This window comes from Neodiprion virginianus, chromosome 6 (genome assembly GCF_021901495.1).
Source record: "Neodiprion virginianus isolate iyNeoVirg1 chromosome 6, iyNeoVirg1.1, whole genome shotgun sequence".
Classification (NCBI taxonomy): domain Eukaryota; kingdom Metazoa; phylum Arthropoda; class Insecta; order Hymenoptera; family Diprionidae; genus Neodiprion; species Neodiprion virginianus.
In genome coordinates, this window is record NC_060882.1 from 16568586 (window position 1) to 16582919 (window position 14334).

The window sequence follows — 14334 nt, forward strand, 5'->3', positions numbered from 1 at the left end:
TCAACCAGCGATGAGAGATCAACGATTATTCCTACGTAAAAACTTGCTGAATCACGAATATCGGTGTGATTTCACAGTAGCTTACATTATCGGTGAATCGGCTGAATTTTGATGATCACATTCGAGTGTTTGAACTATACCGTGCGAGTTTTTTTTTATACCTGTATATTTGCATGGGCGGTGAGAAGCGGGTTGGGTTCGAATATTTGCTGAACCATCGCTCCATTGATATAGTATAGGTAGGCATTTCTGACGTGTATGTTCCGAACCGTTTTTTTTTATTCTTAACTTTTTTCATTTAATAATAACGTCGTATGCGAGTTGTCGGCCGTATCGGATAGACCAACTTATCGTTAGGAGGTATCTATCGCTAGCTATTAATTAATGAGTACAAATGTTTTGGGGATGATAGATTCGTACCTACTGACCGTAAGTATACTGTACAAGTGATCTAGCTCGATGCAATAATAAGTCGTTATCGCCTTTTCATAAATTGTTTCGCACAATAATTCAGATAGAGTCAAACCTGATGATTATGCTTGCGTATGTTGGTACGATGAACGAAAGGTTTGACACAACAGTTTCGAGGTGAAAAATTGACGTGACGAATCCGCGCTCTTTCTTGTCTCCCTTTCGTGTTTTAACACAAACAGAGGAGTCATAATGTTGAAACAGTTCCTTAGCACGATCTGCACAAAGTCAAGTGCCTCCTCGATTTGTCATCGTTGAGAAAAAAACTTCAGAAGACTCCAACCTGGAAGTAAGAGATGAGTCACTAGCACGTTCGTTTTTCAAACGCGCGTTATCAAGTTTCGAAACGATTAACCGACTCAGTTGAATCAGTTCAACATCGCGAATGAGACACGGCTAAACTCATGGAGTGAAGATGTCCCGAATAACTTTTCATGTTACCCCCGTTTTTTGGTCTGCAGAATCGTAACCTCCTACAAACTGTTTACGAATAAATTACTTGCACGATGCTTTGAAGCTACGGAAGTACAAAAGCTCTTTTTTCTCAATCGACTTGAATTAGTGCTAATGCATCTGGTCTGAAAATAGGTCATAAGGTATACTGTATTACGATCAAACTGCATCGGATGGTAGAAGCTAGACTTGGATCGCCAAGGGGCTGTTCACATTCGAGTATACTCGCTTCTTACTACCTTACTACTGGCGACTATCGGCGAGTATCGACGAGTATCGACGAGTATCGACGAGCCTTTGAATAGATAGGCAAAATAAGTTAAATAAGGTAGTAAGAAGCGAGTAAACTCGAGAATGAACAAATAGTCCTTCGGCGATCGCACACCGAACCATCCTAATACAGTAATGTTCATTAATGGGTTTCCAGTGGCTGACGTTTTTTTTTAAATCAAAACTGAAACGAGCTTTCTTTCCACGGAAATTTTACGAGTTCACGATGAACGTACCGTTTGTTTCTCCCGTCACTTGCGTCGTTAGTCGTTGGCGTGTAAAATTTTCTTGGAAAAGAAACTCGTTCCAATTTTGATTCGAAACAAATAGCGAACCACTGGGAACTTATTAATGAACATTAACTGTGTATAATCATGAACGGATTGAGCTAATCTTTTTTGCTTTATACTGCTCGTACATTTTTCAAGGTGAGGTCGTTATTTCAGGCTATGTGTACCTGTAAGTATACGACATGTGGACATAGTGTGCATGTAGGTGTATCTTACCTTCGGCTTACCGTCGTGCGTACGTTCCTGCCTATATTTATATATGTATGTACAAAAGGCGAGGCTACATGAGAAAGGTGAGATCCAAACGGTGTGTCACTCCATTCCTTATAAGCCGGCGTACCCTGTGTACCCACGTCAAAATTAATCGCGGATCGGCTTTTGACGGAGATAGCATTTTTCAGCTGACGTCATCTCGTCAGAATAGCCGACAAACAGACAGGTTGCTGACTCTGAAATTTCTCACCCGTGTTCTCATCTTGCTCGTGTTTCAGTTTCCAGAAAACGAATCGGGTAAATTCTCTCTGCATTCCGGTTGCACAGACTATGGGCTCGAAAGTTTGCTTGCAGCTTATCCAAGTGGACAAACAAATCGTCTAGTCGAACTTATTGTTAGACCGAGTGTTGTAGAGTTAGGAGGTATATCGAGCGCTAAACAAAACCATCGTTGCAGCTTAACCGTTGTTGATGTGACATGTGCTGTTAACTATGCATACGTAGGTGTAGGATGGCTCTTGGTATGTGGGTACTGTACACACTACGGTGCAACTCGATATGAAAGGCGACGTGGCGCGTAGAGTAGGTATATATCTATGACAACTTCCGTTTCCGGTTTCAGTTATTTCCTATCATCAAATACCATCGAATCAAACCGGCTAACCGATCGGGGCGGCGCTACTGCTGGTTGTAATGATCGGTGTCCTATTTCTATACCTATAAAGATTTTTTTGGCATTCTGGTGAAATTCATTCGTTGCAGCTCGAAACTTTAGATGAAAGCAAGATGGTCCGATTTGAATTCCAACACTATCCCTCCAATATCCCTATACAAGTATAAAAAAGTCCTGAGTGACGTTTTAATGACCAGCCACAATCTTTGGACCGAGAAATATGGAATTTGGGGGGTATGTTCCTTTCATCACGTAAGCACCCATGATGGACGGATTTTTTGAAAATCGACTACTGAGAGGAGGAAAAGGATTGAAGCGTGTGTTGTTTTTATCGATATCTATTGGGACTGATGAGATATCGACTTGGTTTTTGCTTCTATGACGGCTGCTCATTCAAATACTTGAAAATGAATGTCGGCATTTCTTTTTTTCAATTCCATTCTTGAAGGTGTGAAATAGGATGAAATGTGTTTTTATGAATGGTTCGATATTTTTAGACCCAATGCGATATCGACTTGGATTTGCTTCTAAAATTTTTAGTGTGCCAAATCAATTCTCCTCACTGACAATTCGTAAGGCGTACAGGGTCGGTACTTAGAGAGATAACCCCTAGTAATTCAGAAACCAAGATGTGTTTGGAGGTATTATCTGTATCTGCATTCGTGCGACTGATTATTTGCCGTAGAAAGTCATTACAATGCAAGTAAATATATGATAAGTTAGAGTCTGATATCTGATTCTGTAGCATAATATGATTACACCTAGCGAGTTATGTCTTTCTAGAGATCGCTGTAGGATCACACCTTACAAAATGTTCCCATACGCGCGCACATCGACGAACAAAAAGTGCAGACGCTAGACGTGTCAAGTAGGCCATATTACACGATTAATTCGTCTGTAAAGTTTGTTAGTGGGTCACGTTATGTGGCCCGCTGTTTCAGGTCGCGTTGTAGTATGTGTATCGTTGCAAAACAACTGTTTATAATTGTCCGATGCAGTAATTAATCGTTTTATGTAGGTATAGAATCGCACGGAATGGAATGGAATGAACGAATAAACACATTACGAAGCTCTTTGTCAATATTGCGAAGAATTGCCAGGCTGTAGGCTGACATTCCGTCTGATGCCACGGGATTTTTTACGTATCTACATCGGTATGCGTTGTATATTTGCGTTGATTGCTGCCGCTGATGCGTTGCTTTATAATTAACTGCGAATATGTTCAAGTACGAGAAACAATGGGAGAGCTGGATCTTTGATTCTAGTCTCGCGAGGTTTCTTTTCCTGGCAGTTTCTTTCGTCGGTTAGCCGCTAAAGAACGCTTATGGCCATGTATACACTAATTTGCGTATAAATATCGTGACGCGAAAATGTTAAAACTTTCCCTAGTTGTGTCAACCACTTTCTACCTACCTGTCTGTCCTCGTGTAGTAACGAAAGATAACACACGTATTATGTAGGTGGGTACTTTTTGCGATTCGGTCTATATATCGCGGTTGAAAACCTTTGCTCTGATCCCGTTTACTAGATGACAAAGTCCTACTTTCAATCGGCATTTAGTAACACACGTCTTACAAATTCGGAGACGTTTATGCAAAGTGGTAGGTATCCGACTGTCTGAATATTTTCTATATATAATTTATATCCACGGAACCAAATTTTTGTTATTTTTCAACTGGTTATAAAATTAATTTTTTACGTGTCAAGTTTATTCGATGCTATGCCATTTTTTTTTTTTTTTTCACGCAAATGTTTTCGTACTGCATCGAGAGTGTTCGGTGAAAAGTCCCAACGCGAGCGATTTTTTGCTGGGAGATAGGAAATCCGATAGCCATGCTATGCGGGACTATGAAATGAATGTGTGTGCAAAGTTTGAAGTTATTCCATCGATCCGCGTTTGAGTTAAGAGGCCCACCACATCGGAAAATGTTGTTTCGAGATAAACGCGTTTATAGTTTCGCCCTTGGATTTGAGGTTAATTTTCAGTCACATTCGCAGCTTTCTCGCAGGCTGATCTTTCTAGCCTTGAACTCTGCTTTAACGATGCGCACAGGGTTGCGCTATTTCACTCAAGTGTTCACAACTATTTCAATTTTTGTAAATTTCCCATCGGCTTTGGGCCAAAATGATTTTAAAACATGTTGCTGTAATAATGTAGAAGGAAAATTTTCACCGGTTTTTTTCGAAAAGTTGCGACCGGATATTACCCCTTAAAGTACAAAGTATAGTATTTTTAAAAACATTCGAATGGCATACAGCTACATACTTTTAGTTACGCACGTTTATTTGGATTTCGAACGTTTGTTGTTAAAGAGTCAAATCATGCCCTGTGTGTTGGATAATGTGTGATCTCCTTTTTCTTAGTTTCCTAAATGGATGGCAGATCACTTTCACAGTTTTTTTTATACACGCAGGAATCGTTTCAATCTGCATGTGTGCTGCTAAAAGGTGTATAACCGTTGCTCAAAGCGGGTGGCTTGTTTATTTTCACGATAATGAGTTTACCTGATATAGATATATCAGTGCATCGAAAATCCATTACATAGGTATACCTTCGAACAGCTGATGTAACGATGCCAATTACGTGACCGCGAAAAATATCATTCGTAGTGTTGATGAGAAAATTACGTATTATTAATAGTAAAAAAGAATATAAAATTTACTATAGGAACTTTACCGACGAACGGAATATAATATAACGCAATAGAGCATCGATATCGGCCGACGAAGATCGACCCAATTAATTTCATCCACGAGGCGTATATACGAAAAGGGCTAGCGTTGCGTCACGCGAAGAGTGCGCCGACAAGTTTAAATTTACAAAAACTCTTGGCTTCGGACCAAAGTTGTTCTGACCACCTCGAGAGGGTCCCTCATGGATTCTAGAGTGTACGAAGATGACGACGTCGGGGCATACAGGCAGAGGCTATACCTACCTTTGTGCCTTGGTTACATACGCAGCCGGACGTCGCCTCGAGATAGCTGCGAGAAAACGCGACGTCGTCGTCTGACCGCACACGGCGATCTTGCGAACGACTCAATGGCTATTATTAGATCATTGGATTTTATTCAAATTTAGAAAGCCTCTACGCGTCCCGCGCGCTGTTCTCAATTCAGGCTTGAACCCGGAAGAATTTTTATGCGGGCCTAATCTAGAGTAACGCTGCTTATGTATGGGAAATTCCATGCGAATCCGATCAACATTGGTCTCTCAAAAACTATATTTTCTATTCCTTATAACATTTCAATACCGGGTCCATGATGAGGCCGATTTTTTGCCATTTTTTCCAGTACTTTCAATTTTTTTGATCCATCAAAACATTGTTTGAACGATCTGGAAATTTCTGAAAAATTCTCAAAACTTCTATTTTTTACTTGCAATATTTTTAGACCGATTTCGATCGATTTTTGTCTATTTTTTGGCACATTCTACTTTTTCTTATCAACTTCATAATGAAACCGATCTAGAAATGTTCTAACAAAATAACTGAGAAACATCTTTGATGGAAGTTCAGAGAATTGTTTTGGAATTTCCGGACCGTTTAAACAATGTTTCAGTTGGTAAACAAAATTTTAGATGTCGTTAAAAAAAAAAATTGAAAAATCAGGCTCATCATGGTCCGGTTTTAAAATATTTGTAAAATGAACGGTGAGGATCAGATGTTGGTTGGATTTGCATCGAACTGCCATATGCACGTATCCTCGAGATTTTACCGACCGTCATTCTACCCGTGTGCGTTCCTTTTAGCACAATCACGAATTACACGCACAGGTGTTAAAGTTGTGTCGGAGCGTAGGTATGAACTTCGACTGCGGAACAGAATGTAAATTCAACGCCCGTAGGACCTTAGCATGAACGGGTATGCAAAACTTTCCATCAGCAAATGGTGTATAGGTACGGTCTGCTGGTCAATTATTTATGGAACGAAGAAGATCGATATGCGGTAAGGACCACGGTGTCTATTCCTGTACGAGCAAAAATGTAACGGCCCAGCGAAATTCAGACTCATGCAATAAGTATCGAAGAGTGCAGTCTCGTCATCGTGAAGATATAGGAAGTGAATGGGGAAAAATTTTGCACTAATTGTAAGATTAACGAAATTACTTGGTGGCATTATTTAGCCAGAATTTGAATCGTTTTTATATTCACCGAATGAATTTTTGTTGGTAAAATAAACGTCACTTTTCAACTTGATGCGTGCGTTTTTTTGAAAGCGAACTTAATTTTATCGACAAAAATTCATCCGGTGAGTATAAATAATAGGGTCCGTCAGCTTTCCAGAAATATTATGCCAGACACAGAATTGAGAAATACAAAAGAACTGTTTGTACAACTTTTTGTGAAATTATAAACAATGGAGAAAGTCGTCATAATTTTCGTCTCCAGAGTAATTACGAATAATCGTTCCTTCACCTTGTTCGAAAATTCTTTCGCGCACGGCGGTTACAACTCGATATTAAATTGCAACACATAAATTACTGCGTGCAAAAGCAACGTTCTTTTTTACACATGGAATACTTGCAGATTTAGGGTAGTTCGCTAAGTTACCAGAAGGGCATCATATTAGTGATAAGTTGAAAGTTATATAGATTGTTTTTCCTTCCATGCAGAGTTATAACATCCTGAACATGATCATGGAGTTAGGATGGTACTCGACTTCTTTATACCTCGACAACTGGGTTACGAACAGTGATTTGGTACATTGGAAGAAGTCAAATTTTCAAAATCTGAGTTTGTTGACGCTGTATTGACGGTTTACTAAATTCAGGTAATCCTAAGGTTGAAAAATAACGACTTTTTCTGAAGAAGAATCAATAACGTTGCAAACTTCGGTCTGATGTTATTTCGCGGTCAAGTTTTCTCTTTTCGCAAACACTTTTCCTTGCTCGAGTAAATTTTTTTTCTTCACGCCGAAACGAACTTTATACGATCTCGTGTCGAAGTGGGCCTCGCCAATTCAAACTTGTTACACGCAACTCCTCGATCATGTTATCATACAAGTACAATGTATACCTGTACCCATTCATATATCAGATATATCGGCATTCATCTAGGCCGCCATTTACGCGATAATATAAGTACATACAGACTATCGTTGAGCTGCAAGTAGACTTATTTTGCAGGCTACGATACGAATTAGCGGGCGAATTCTATAGATAAAAACGTGCCTTACTCCCCTGTCAATTACCGAGGCTCTGCTCTTGGCATTGGCTCTCTAGCATTGCTGACGTGAATGTTTCCTGCTGACCAATTTACTTCCACTTCGCGATCGTTAGCGCTAAGTATTAATTGTTTTAGCACCCAGACAACTCTCCTGTAGGTCCATGTCAGCGGAATTCTGTATCGTCCGAGTAGGAACTGAGCTAATTCAATTGACATCTGTACACGATAGTCCTCAATATCGACAAGCACCGTGTGAGGTGCAAATATTTTCATAATTTCTTTTTCTACCAACACACAGACTTCAATGATTCAAAAATCCAAAAGACCGATGTCACTTTGGTTCAATCAGTAGTCCCAGCTGCAAATTAATCAACGGGCACTGCACTTTATAGGCTCTGCGATTCAGCGAAACGCCGTCAGTTGTGACTCGATTATTTTTTTGCTTGCATGAGGGAAAGCCGAAAGTCTGCACTCCCGGGTTTTTAGTCCTGCCGTGCTGCACCAGTGAGATTTTATCGCTTACATAGCCACCGTTAGCTACGTCCGACGAATTGTTGCGCGATGACTTTCACTGGATTTAAGGCGGCGCAAACTTGCTTGGGTCAATTTTTCATGACATTCAGTTCGACAAGTATATATATGTACGTATAGTTGATACGGTATAATACCTGCGCACATTAATTGATTTACGAAATTGAGTACTCGGCGTTGAGTTTCTTGTACGAAAAGCGATCGTGGTTCAGTGAATCTTTCACCAATCATATTCTCTTCTAGGTTTTTCCACTATACGACTGAAAGATCAGATCAGCAGTTCTAATCCCGTAGTCCTAAAATCGCGATTCTGGGATATCATCATCTGACTATGTATACCTGTCGTATGAATCAGTATGCGAGATGTGTATAGTGCGAATTGTTAACAGTCACGGTATTATAATTACGCGAATTTTTTATATACTTAAAAAAACAGTCATGTTTGGAATCGATTCCGGCAAATCTTCACTTCCAAACTGTTTAACAGTGCAGTGTATTCTTAGATCGGTTACGGTACGGTAGTAACGGTTACCAATAATTTTCTATTCCATCTATTCAAGCCATTTATATAATATTTAGATTAATTGAAATAAGAGGCAGCTGTAAGTAACTGCTCTTAACTTAATATAACGGAATCTCAACGCACTTTACTCCAAAGGCTAAAAACCGTCTGACCCGCGATAACTCTTCTCGAATAATAACTCAGGTTTATGGGTTTGAGTGGAACTAGAAAGCGCCGACAGTGTCATCGTTCTTCACGCGAGTGCCGGACTCGTTCGTTCGGTCATCGGTCTGGCCGATTCACGAATGCAGCACCTATAGATACACGTTTTCCTCCTCGTGGCTTATCCCACGCTTGTGAGAGGCACACCGTAAATTTATTTCCAGTGACTCATTCGAATTCTGTTGGGCTTACGGCGCGAGTTCCTCTGGCTGTTGCAGGTCGGTCGACCTCCCCAACTTCGGATTGGCTCATCGTCAGTTAGAAATATCTTGCACCGGTGCGGCATGGAGAAACTTGCAGACAGACCTGAATAGCATAGGCAAAGATAGAAGAAGTTCACGCGATTTCACACGGTTCGTTGCTGCGGCAGCTGGATCAGAGACTGCGATTCGCGTTTTCATCGCCATTCGTGGCTTCTCTGCAATCCAGCTTCGTGGATACAAGTGGCAATCTACGTTTACAAACGCCGACCACGTCTTGTAACTCGTCTTCGTCCCGGTATTGTGGATGTAATCATCGTCTGTGGAATGCAGATCAGCGATCCTCTATCGTGTTTCCGTCCGTGCGATACTCTCGATATTCAAAGTGCCTCGGGTACATGGTCTTTGAGCTTAATAATTCAGGCTTTTTTTCTCACGCTCACGAACAATCTCCACTTTTCCCCCTCCTCTATTTCCGCCTCCGTACCTTCACATCCCGAGGTTCCTTCAACATCGGGCAGTTTCACATGGTATAATAGTCTTTATTACGCTATACCCTCACTGGGAAAATATCCGGAGACGCCATGCTCAGCTGTCCCTAGACGTTGCAGTTAACATTCGTACTCGCTGTCTATTTAAGGGTCGCCTAAGGCTTGAGTTGCACCTTTTTTAGGTACTAGCCAAAACACGGTTAGTTTTACTATCGTTGCATAAATATTCAATATTCGTAAACCATTTTCACAATTGGGTCTCAGGCATGAAACGAAGAAAACCTAAATTGCGTCTGCATGGTCATTGAAAGGTTACGATGCTTTTTTGAGTTAGCAACAAATAGACTTGAATAAGTACGCGCAGAAGTCGTAGAGAGTTGGCTGCGATGCTGGTTCGATTTAGCCTTTTTGTAAGAAGGCAGTCAATGCAGTGTAGAATCTGCCAACCTTGGAAAGATTCCCTCTGGTCCGATGCATCTTACCTCTCACGCTTTGTTCTCGATACTTAATATCCGCAACTGGTTGTAAACTGGATTTCGTTGAGCACGAGTTGTGCAGAAAATTGAGAGTCAAGTCTGTTAACAACGAGCGATCGAATATCTCTAGATTTTACTTTTCTTGCTGTGCAATCGAACCCAGCTTGTATGGTCATATTTCGACGTATATCACGGTAGAAAAACTCTATCCCCATATCATGTTTCTCCGCAAGTAAGCGGACTAATTTTCAAGAATTAACAATCAGGCATCGATGTCTTGCCACGGATAACCTTACCTGTCGGTACAACTCCTAGGTATAGTTTACTTCGTAACTGTCCGTATGTGCATGGCAATAACTTCCGTTAACGGTTAGATCATTGAAAGCGGTGTGACCGGTTGAGTCGGTTGAGCCGTCTAGAAACGCTACCGTTAAACGGTGAATGAAATCTCTATTTACGTTATTACTGACTTACTGCAAAGCTTGAAACATGTGTACGCTGTTATATTATACGAAATTACGAACGAACTATAGGCAAGGAAAGTGTGGAATCCGGTGAACGCAGGAAACAGTCGGTTAGTAATTAGAAATCAACTTGAAAGTGTTCTCAGTCTATCGGCGTACTGGAGGCAACGAGGTTTTCGGTATTACATAGATTATTTTCACGTGCGTCATCGACATACCGCTTGTTAAATTAGTGCATCATTTGACCGTTATTCATTATTCTTAAGAACAATCGGTTCTCAGTGAATGTGTGTATCATAATGATAGAAGAATAGCCCAGTAGTAATTTGTTTGAAAAGGCGAAACGAGCCTTTTGTGAGTTGTATCGGAAGACCGAGTTTTTCTCTTTACCCTCGTCCTTCTTCTTGTTCTTTTTCTTCTTCTTCTTTGAAGCGGGGAAGACCGCTCTGTTAATTTCGCGTTGATGAGATATACCAGAAGGCTGAATTGTCTCGAGGGGATAATAAACGAGAAAGCGAGGAATGGTATCGAAGTGCAAGGTGTGTAGAGTGTTTTATTTCTTATCGTCAGTCTTATCTAATTTCGCCTCTTTCTAAAAGTCTTACGGTGGTGTTTCTGGCGTGATTAGATATACAAATCTTGAAGTTTGAGACTTGCGATAACCGACTTGTGCACGTGCTGGACGATGGTGTGGTCGGATAATTTACTGAAACGTTAGTTGTCACGCGAAACGAATTCGGCCAAAGACAGCCAGAGGTCAGAGGTCGCGAAACTAGCGGAATGGCGGTTCTGACGTAGAACTCTACCTATGCCCAAATTATTGAGCGTTATAGGTAGACGTGTGCAGACTGCTGGCGTATTTCAAAGAAACTCAATACCTTCTTTACACACTTAAAAAAGTTGATACGTTCTAAGTAGACGATTACTTGACTATAATTAGCAAGTGAATTTTATTTTAATTTGAATTCATTCACTTGTTCCAAGGAAAGCTTTTTCATTTTACACCCAATCAGAATGTATTTAAATCAATATCAATTTATTTCATTCCATATGATCAATTTCTTAGTTATGTATGCTAATACACAAGTAATATTTTACTTGCGGAGATGATTTAAATGTTTACTTTTCAGTGCAGTACATTTCGGGATTCATCGAAATCCTAATTTGCCGTCGAATATTGTTAGCGTGTAATATAAAAAAATGTTAATTATTTCAATTCCATATAGCCGTTGGTAGTCTGTAGGTATTTTACAGTGAATTTTCGAATCAATCTCGACACTGTAATTGTAGTGAATTTCTTAAATTTATATTCAAGCCATATTGTATGATAAATTTCATCCGTTTCCTTCAGCTTCAAAACCATTCTCTTTCACTGCATAACTTCTACAACACGCACATGTAGGACACGTTTTCAATAAAAATCTTCAAGCAGGTAGTCACACGTGAACTTGAATACGTAATGCGTTATACGTACGTAACGTTTATATGCGCATTCGTATAGTACAGGGTTATGTATTTGTATAATACCTATCCACGCATGCATGTATAAAAAACTTTTAAAGAATGCGCTAACGCATCTTTTCCGAAAATTTACGTCTGCGCATGAATTCTTTTCAATGGGATTGAACAGTTGTGTACCTACGTCTTACACCGCGTGTAATTCCTTTGAACTATGAATAAAAGTTTCATATAAAATCGCCGGCAACAAACGATTATTATAAACGCAGCTGCGTCCGTTTCGCCGATCCGACAATGAGTTCCAACAAGTACTGCGTTGTTCTCTTATTCTATCCTCTCCTTGTCTTTTTTCACATCCTTTGCTCCTTCGTGCATCCTCATTCTTTCCCAGTGCACGATCCTTCGCAACGTCCTGCGTCGCCGGTGTGAAACGCCGAGGGTCACGCATCGCTGTTACGCAGGAATTTCTCTCGGAGCCTCTCCCCCCCCCCCCCCCACCCCTCTTACCTTTCTGATAATTAAACCACTGATTATTCATTCTTTCATGTTGTATACCTGCTTTTCGCACGCATTATCACGGGTTGTTTACCTGTCGCAGTTCACCGCTGCTTGGAACAATTTTTCCACGTCTCTGTACATTGGAACTTCCGTTTCGTATAACGCATACTTCAAAAAGATCCCGCCGTCTTGTTAACACTATATGATTCGGTCTCTGATAATATGGTTTACGTGAATAAAGTTGTTACACAATCGTCTCGTGTGCTCAGGTTCACGTTTATACACGTATAAGTGAAGGCGGCAAAGTTCGTTCTGTTACCGACGGTATGACGGATTAACTAGTAAACTACTACCTGTAATGAGAAAAGGTTATCATCTTACTCGAGAATCATCCGTGACCTGTGAGTGATAGAATGAATCTCGCTGACTGTGAGTGCATTGTTGTTACAGTGAAAATTACCCAACGTTACGTTTTATTCGAATGCACGCTAGCCAAAGTGGCAGTTTTTATATCCTCTGTTTCATTGGGTATGATGTACAACAGCTTGTACGTACAATCCGCGTGTAGTTTTACTGTTCTCGACGGCATAAGAGAAAACCGATTTCATGAATAAATCTAATGGATTTATAAAGAATTTTTTTTTAACTGACATATTTTTCGACGCGGCTAATTTTTTTTTACATTTAGTTATGTGTTTGAAATCAATGTATGGTAATTTATTCCAGAAGAGTAAGTCTCGATACATCTGATCACAAGCTTGAGGGTCGTATTTCTTTTTAAATTATATTCCAATACCATACATAGTTGAAAGCAGTGATTCAGATTTGCTGCACTCGAGACGGTGGTGAGATACCGATAGAATAGAATTAGAATACCGATGAACGGAATAACTAGATTATTGAATATCTATTTCACGCGTTGAAGTTATTTTTGTTTAAAACAATGTATTTGATAAATTTCAAGTTTGCTGTATGGAAATTGAATCGAGTTACACAAATGTGTTATTAAATTCGCAGATTGTGATTCGCTTTCATTCAATTTGTCGGAAATAAACTAATTTGTTACGTCATAGTGATTTTCTTCGGGCAACAATTATTCGAACAAGCGAACGAATGCGAATAATTGCACGAATCGACGGCGTTGAAAAGTGACGACCAATGATTACGCGCACAAGTATCGTAAGAGCGTCTGTTACACAAGTCTTGGAAATCTCGTTATATTTATAAATTTCTTAATATTGCATACTCGGTTCTATAAAAGATGCCTCAAATTTTCTTTAATTAACAAAGATTCAATTCTGTATTCGGAAGTCAAGATACCGATGAAATTCCAGAATTATCTCTATCGAATGTATGGAATCACTGTTGTTTCCAGTTACGGAAAACTTATAAAATCTCTGTACTAATGATAACCAGAAAACCTGCATCAAATTTTGTATTCAAATTTCGAGAAAATTGTATGACTGTTGCACAGTAATATCGTGACTAATTTCGGCCTTTTCAAGTTTAAATTACTCCCATTTTATAACCGAATATGCCAATCAGATTCAGAAGGTCCCAAGTCACATTGATATCGCATATTTAATCATTTTTCCAACCATATTTCATCCTGTTCGGTTGATTGAATTAATTTTCTTTGAATCGAGAAGCTTTGGAAGGATGATTTTTTTTTTTCACCTAAATCCACTTGGTAGTTTGAAAATATTCCTTCTCCGTCAGCTTACACTTATGTGATTATATAAATAGAATATAGAGTGCCGTAATTACTTGAAATTATCCTATATAATGTGTTCCAAAATTGTATGCTACGCACATTCCAGAATTGAAAACAACCATCCGCAGTGTAGAATTGTGGAATCAGTGCGACATGTTGGGAAATGACGACGGAAAGTATAATTCTGGGAAAGGGATCGTCGATCTTGGAATTCTCAACGCGCCCGACTTACGTTAAATGCATA

The 14334-nt window shown here is 39.8% G+C and overlaps 1 protein-coding gene across 4 annotated transcripts in view; it reads left to right on the plus strand.

Moving 5' to 3' along the window:
* LOC124307347 (rab11 family-interacting protein 4) overlaps positions 1 to 14334 on the plus strand; it is a 73806-nt gene that overhangs the window by 14729 nt on the left and 44743 nt on the right. The window lies entirely within an intron of this gene.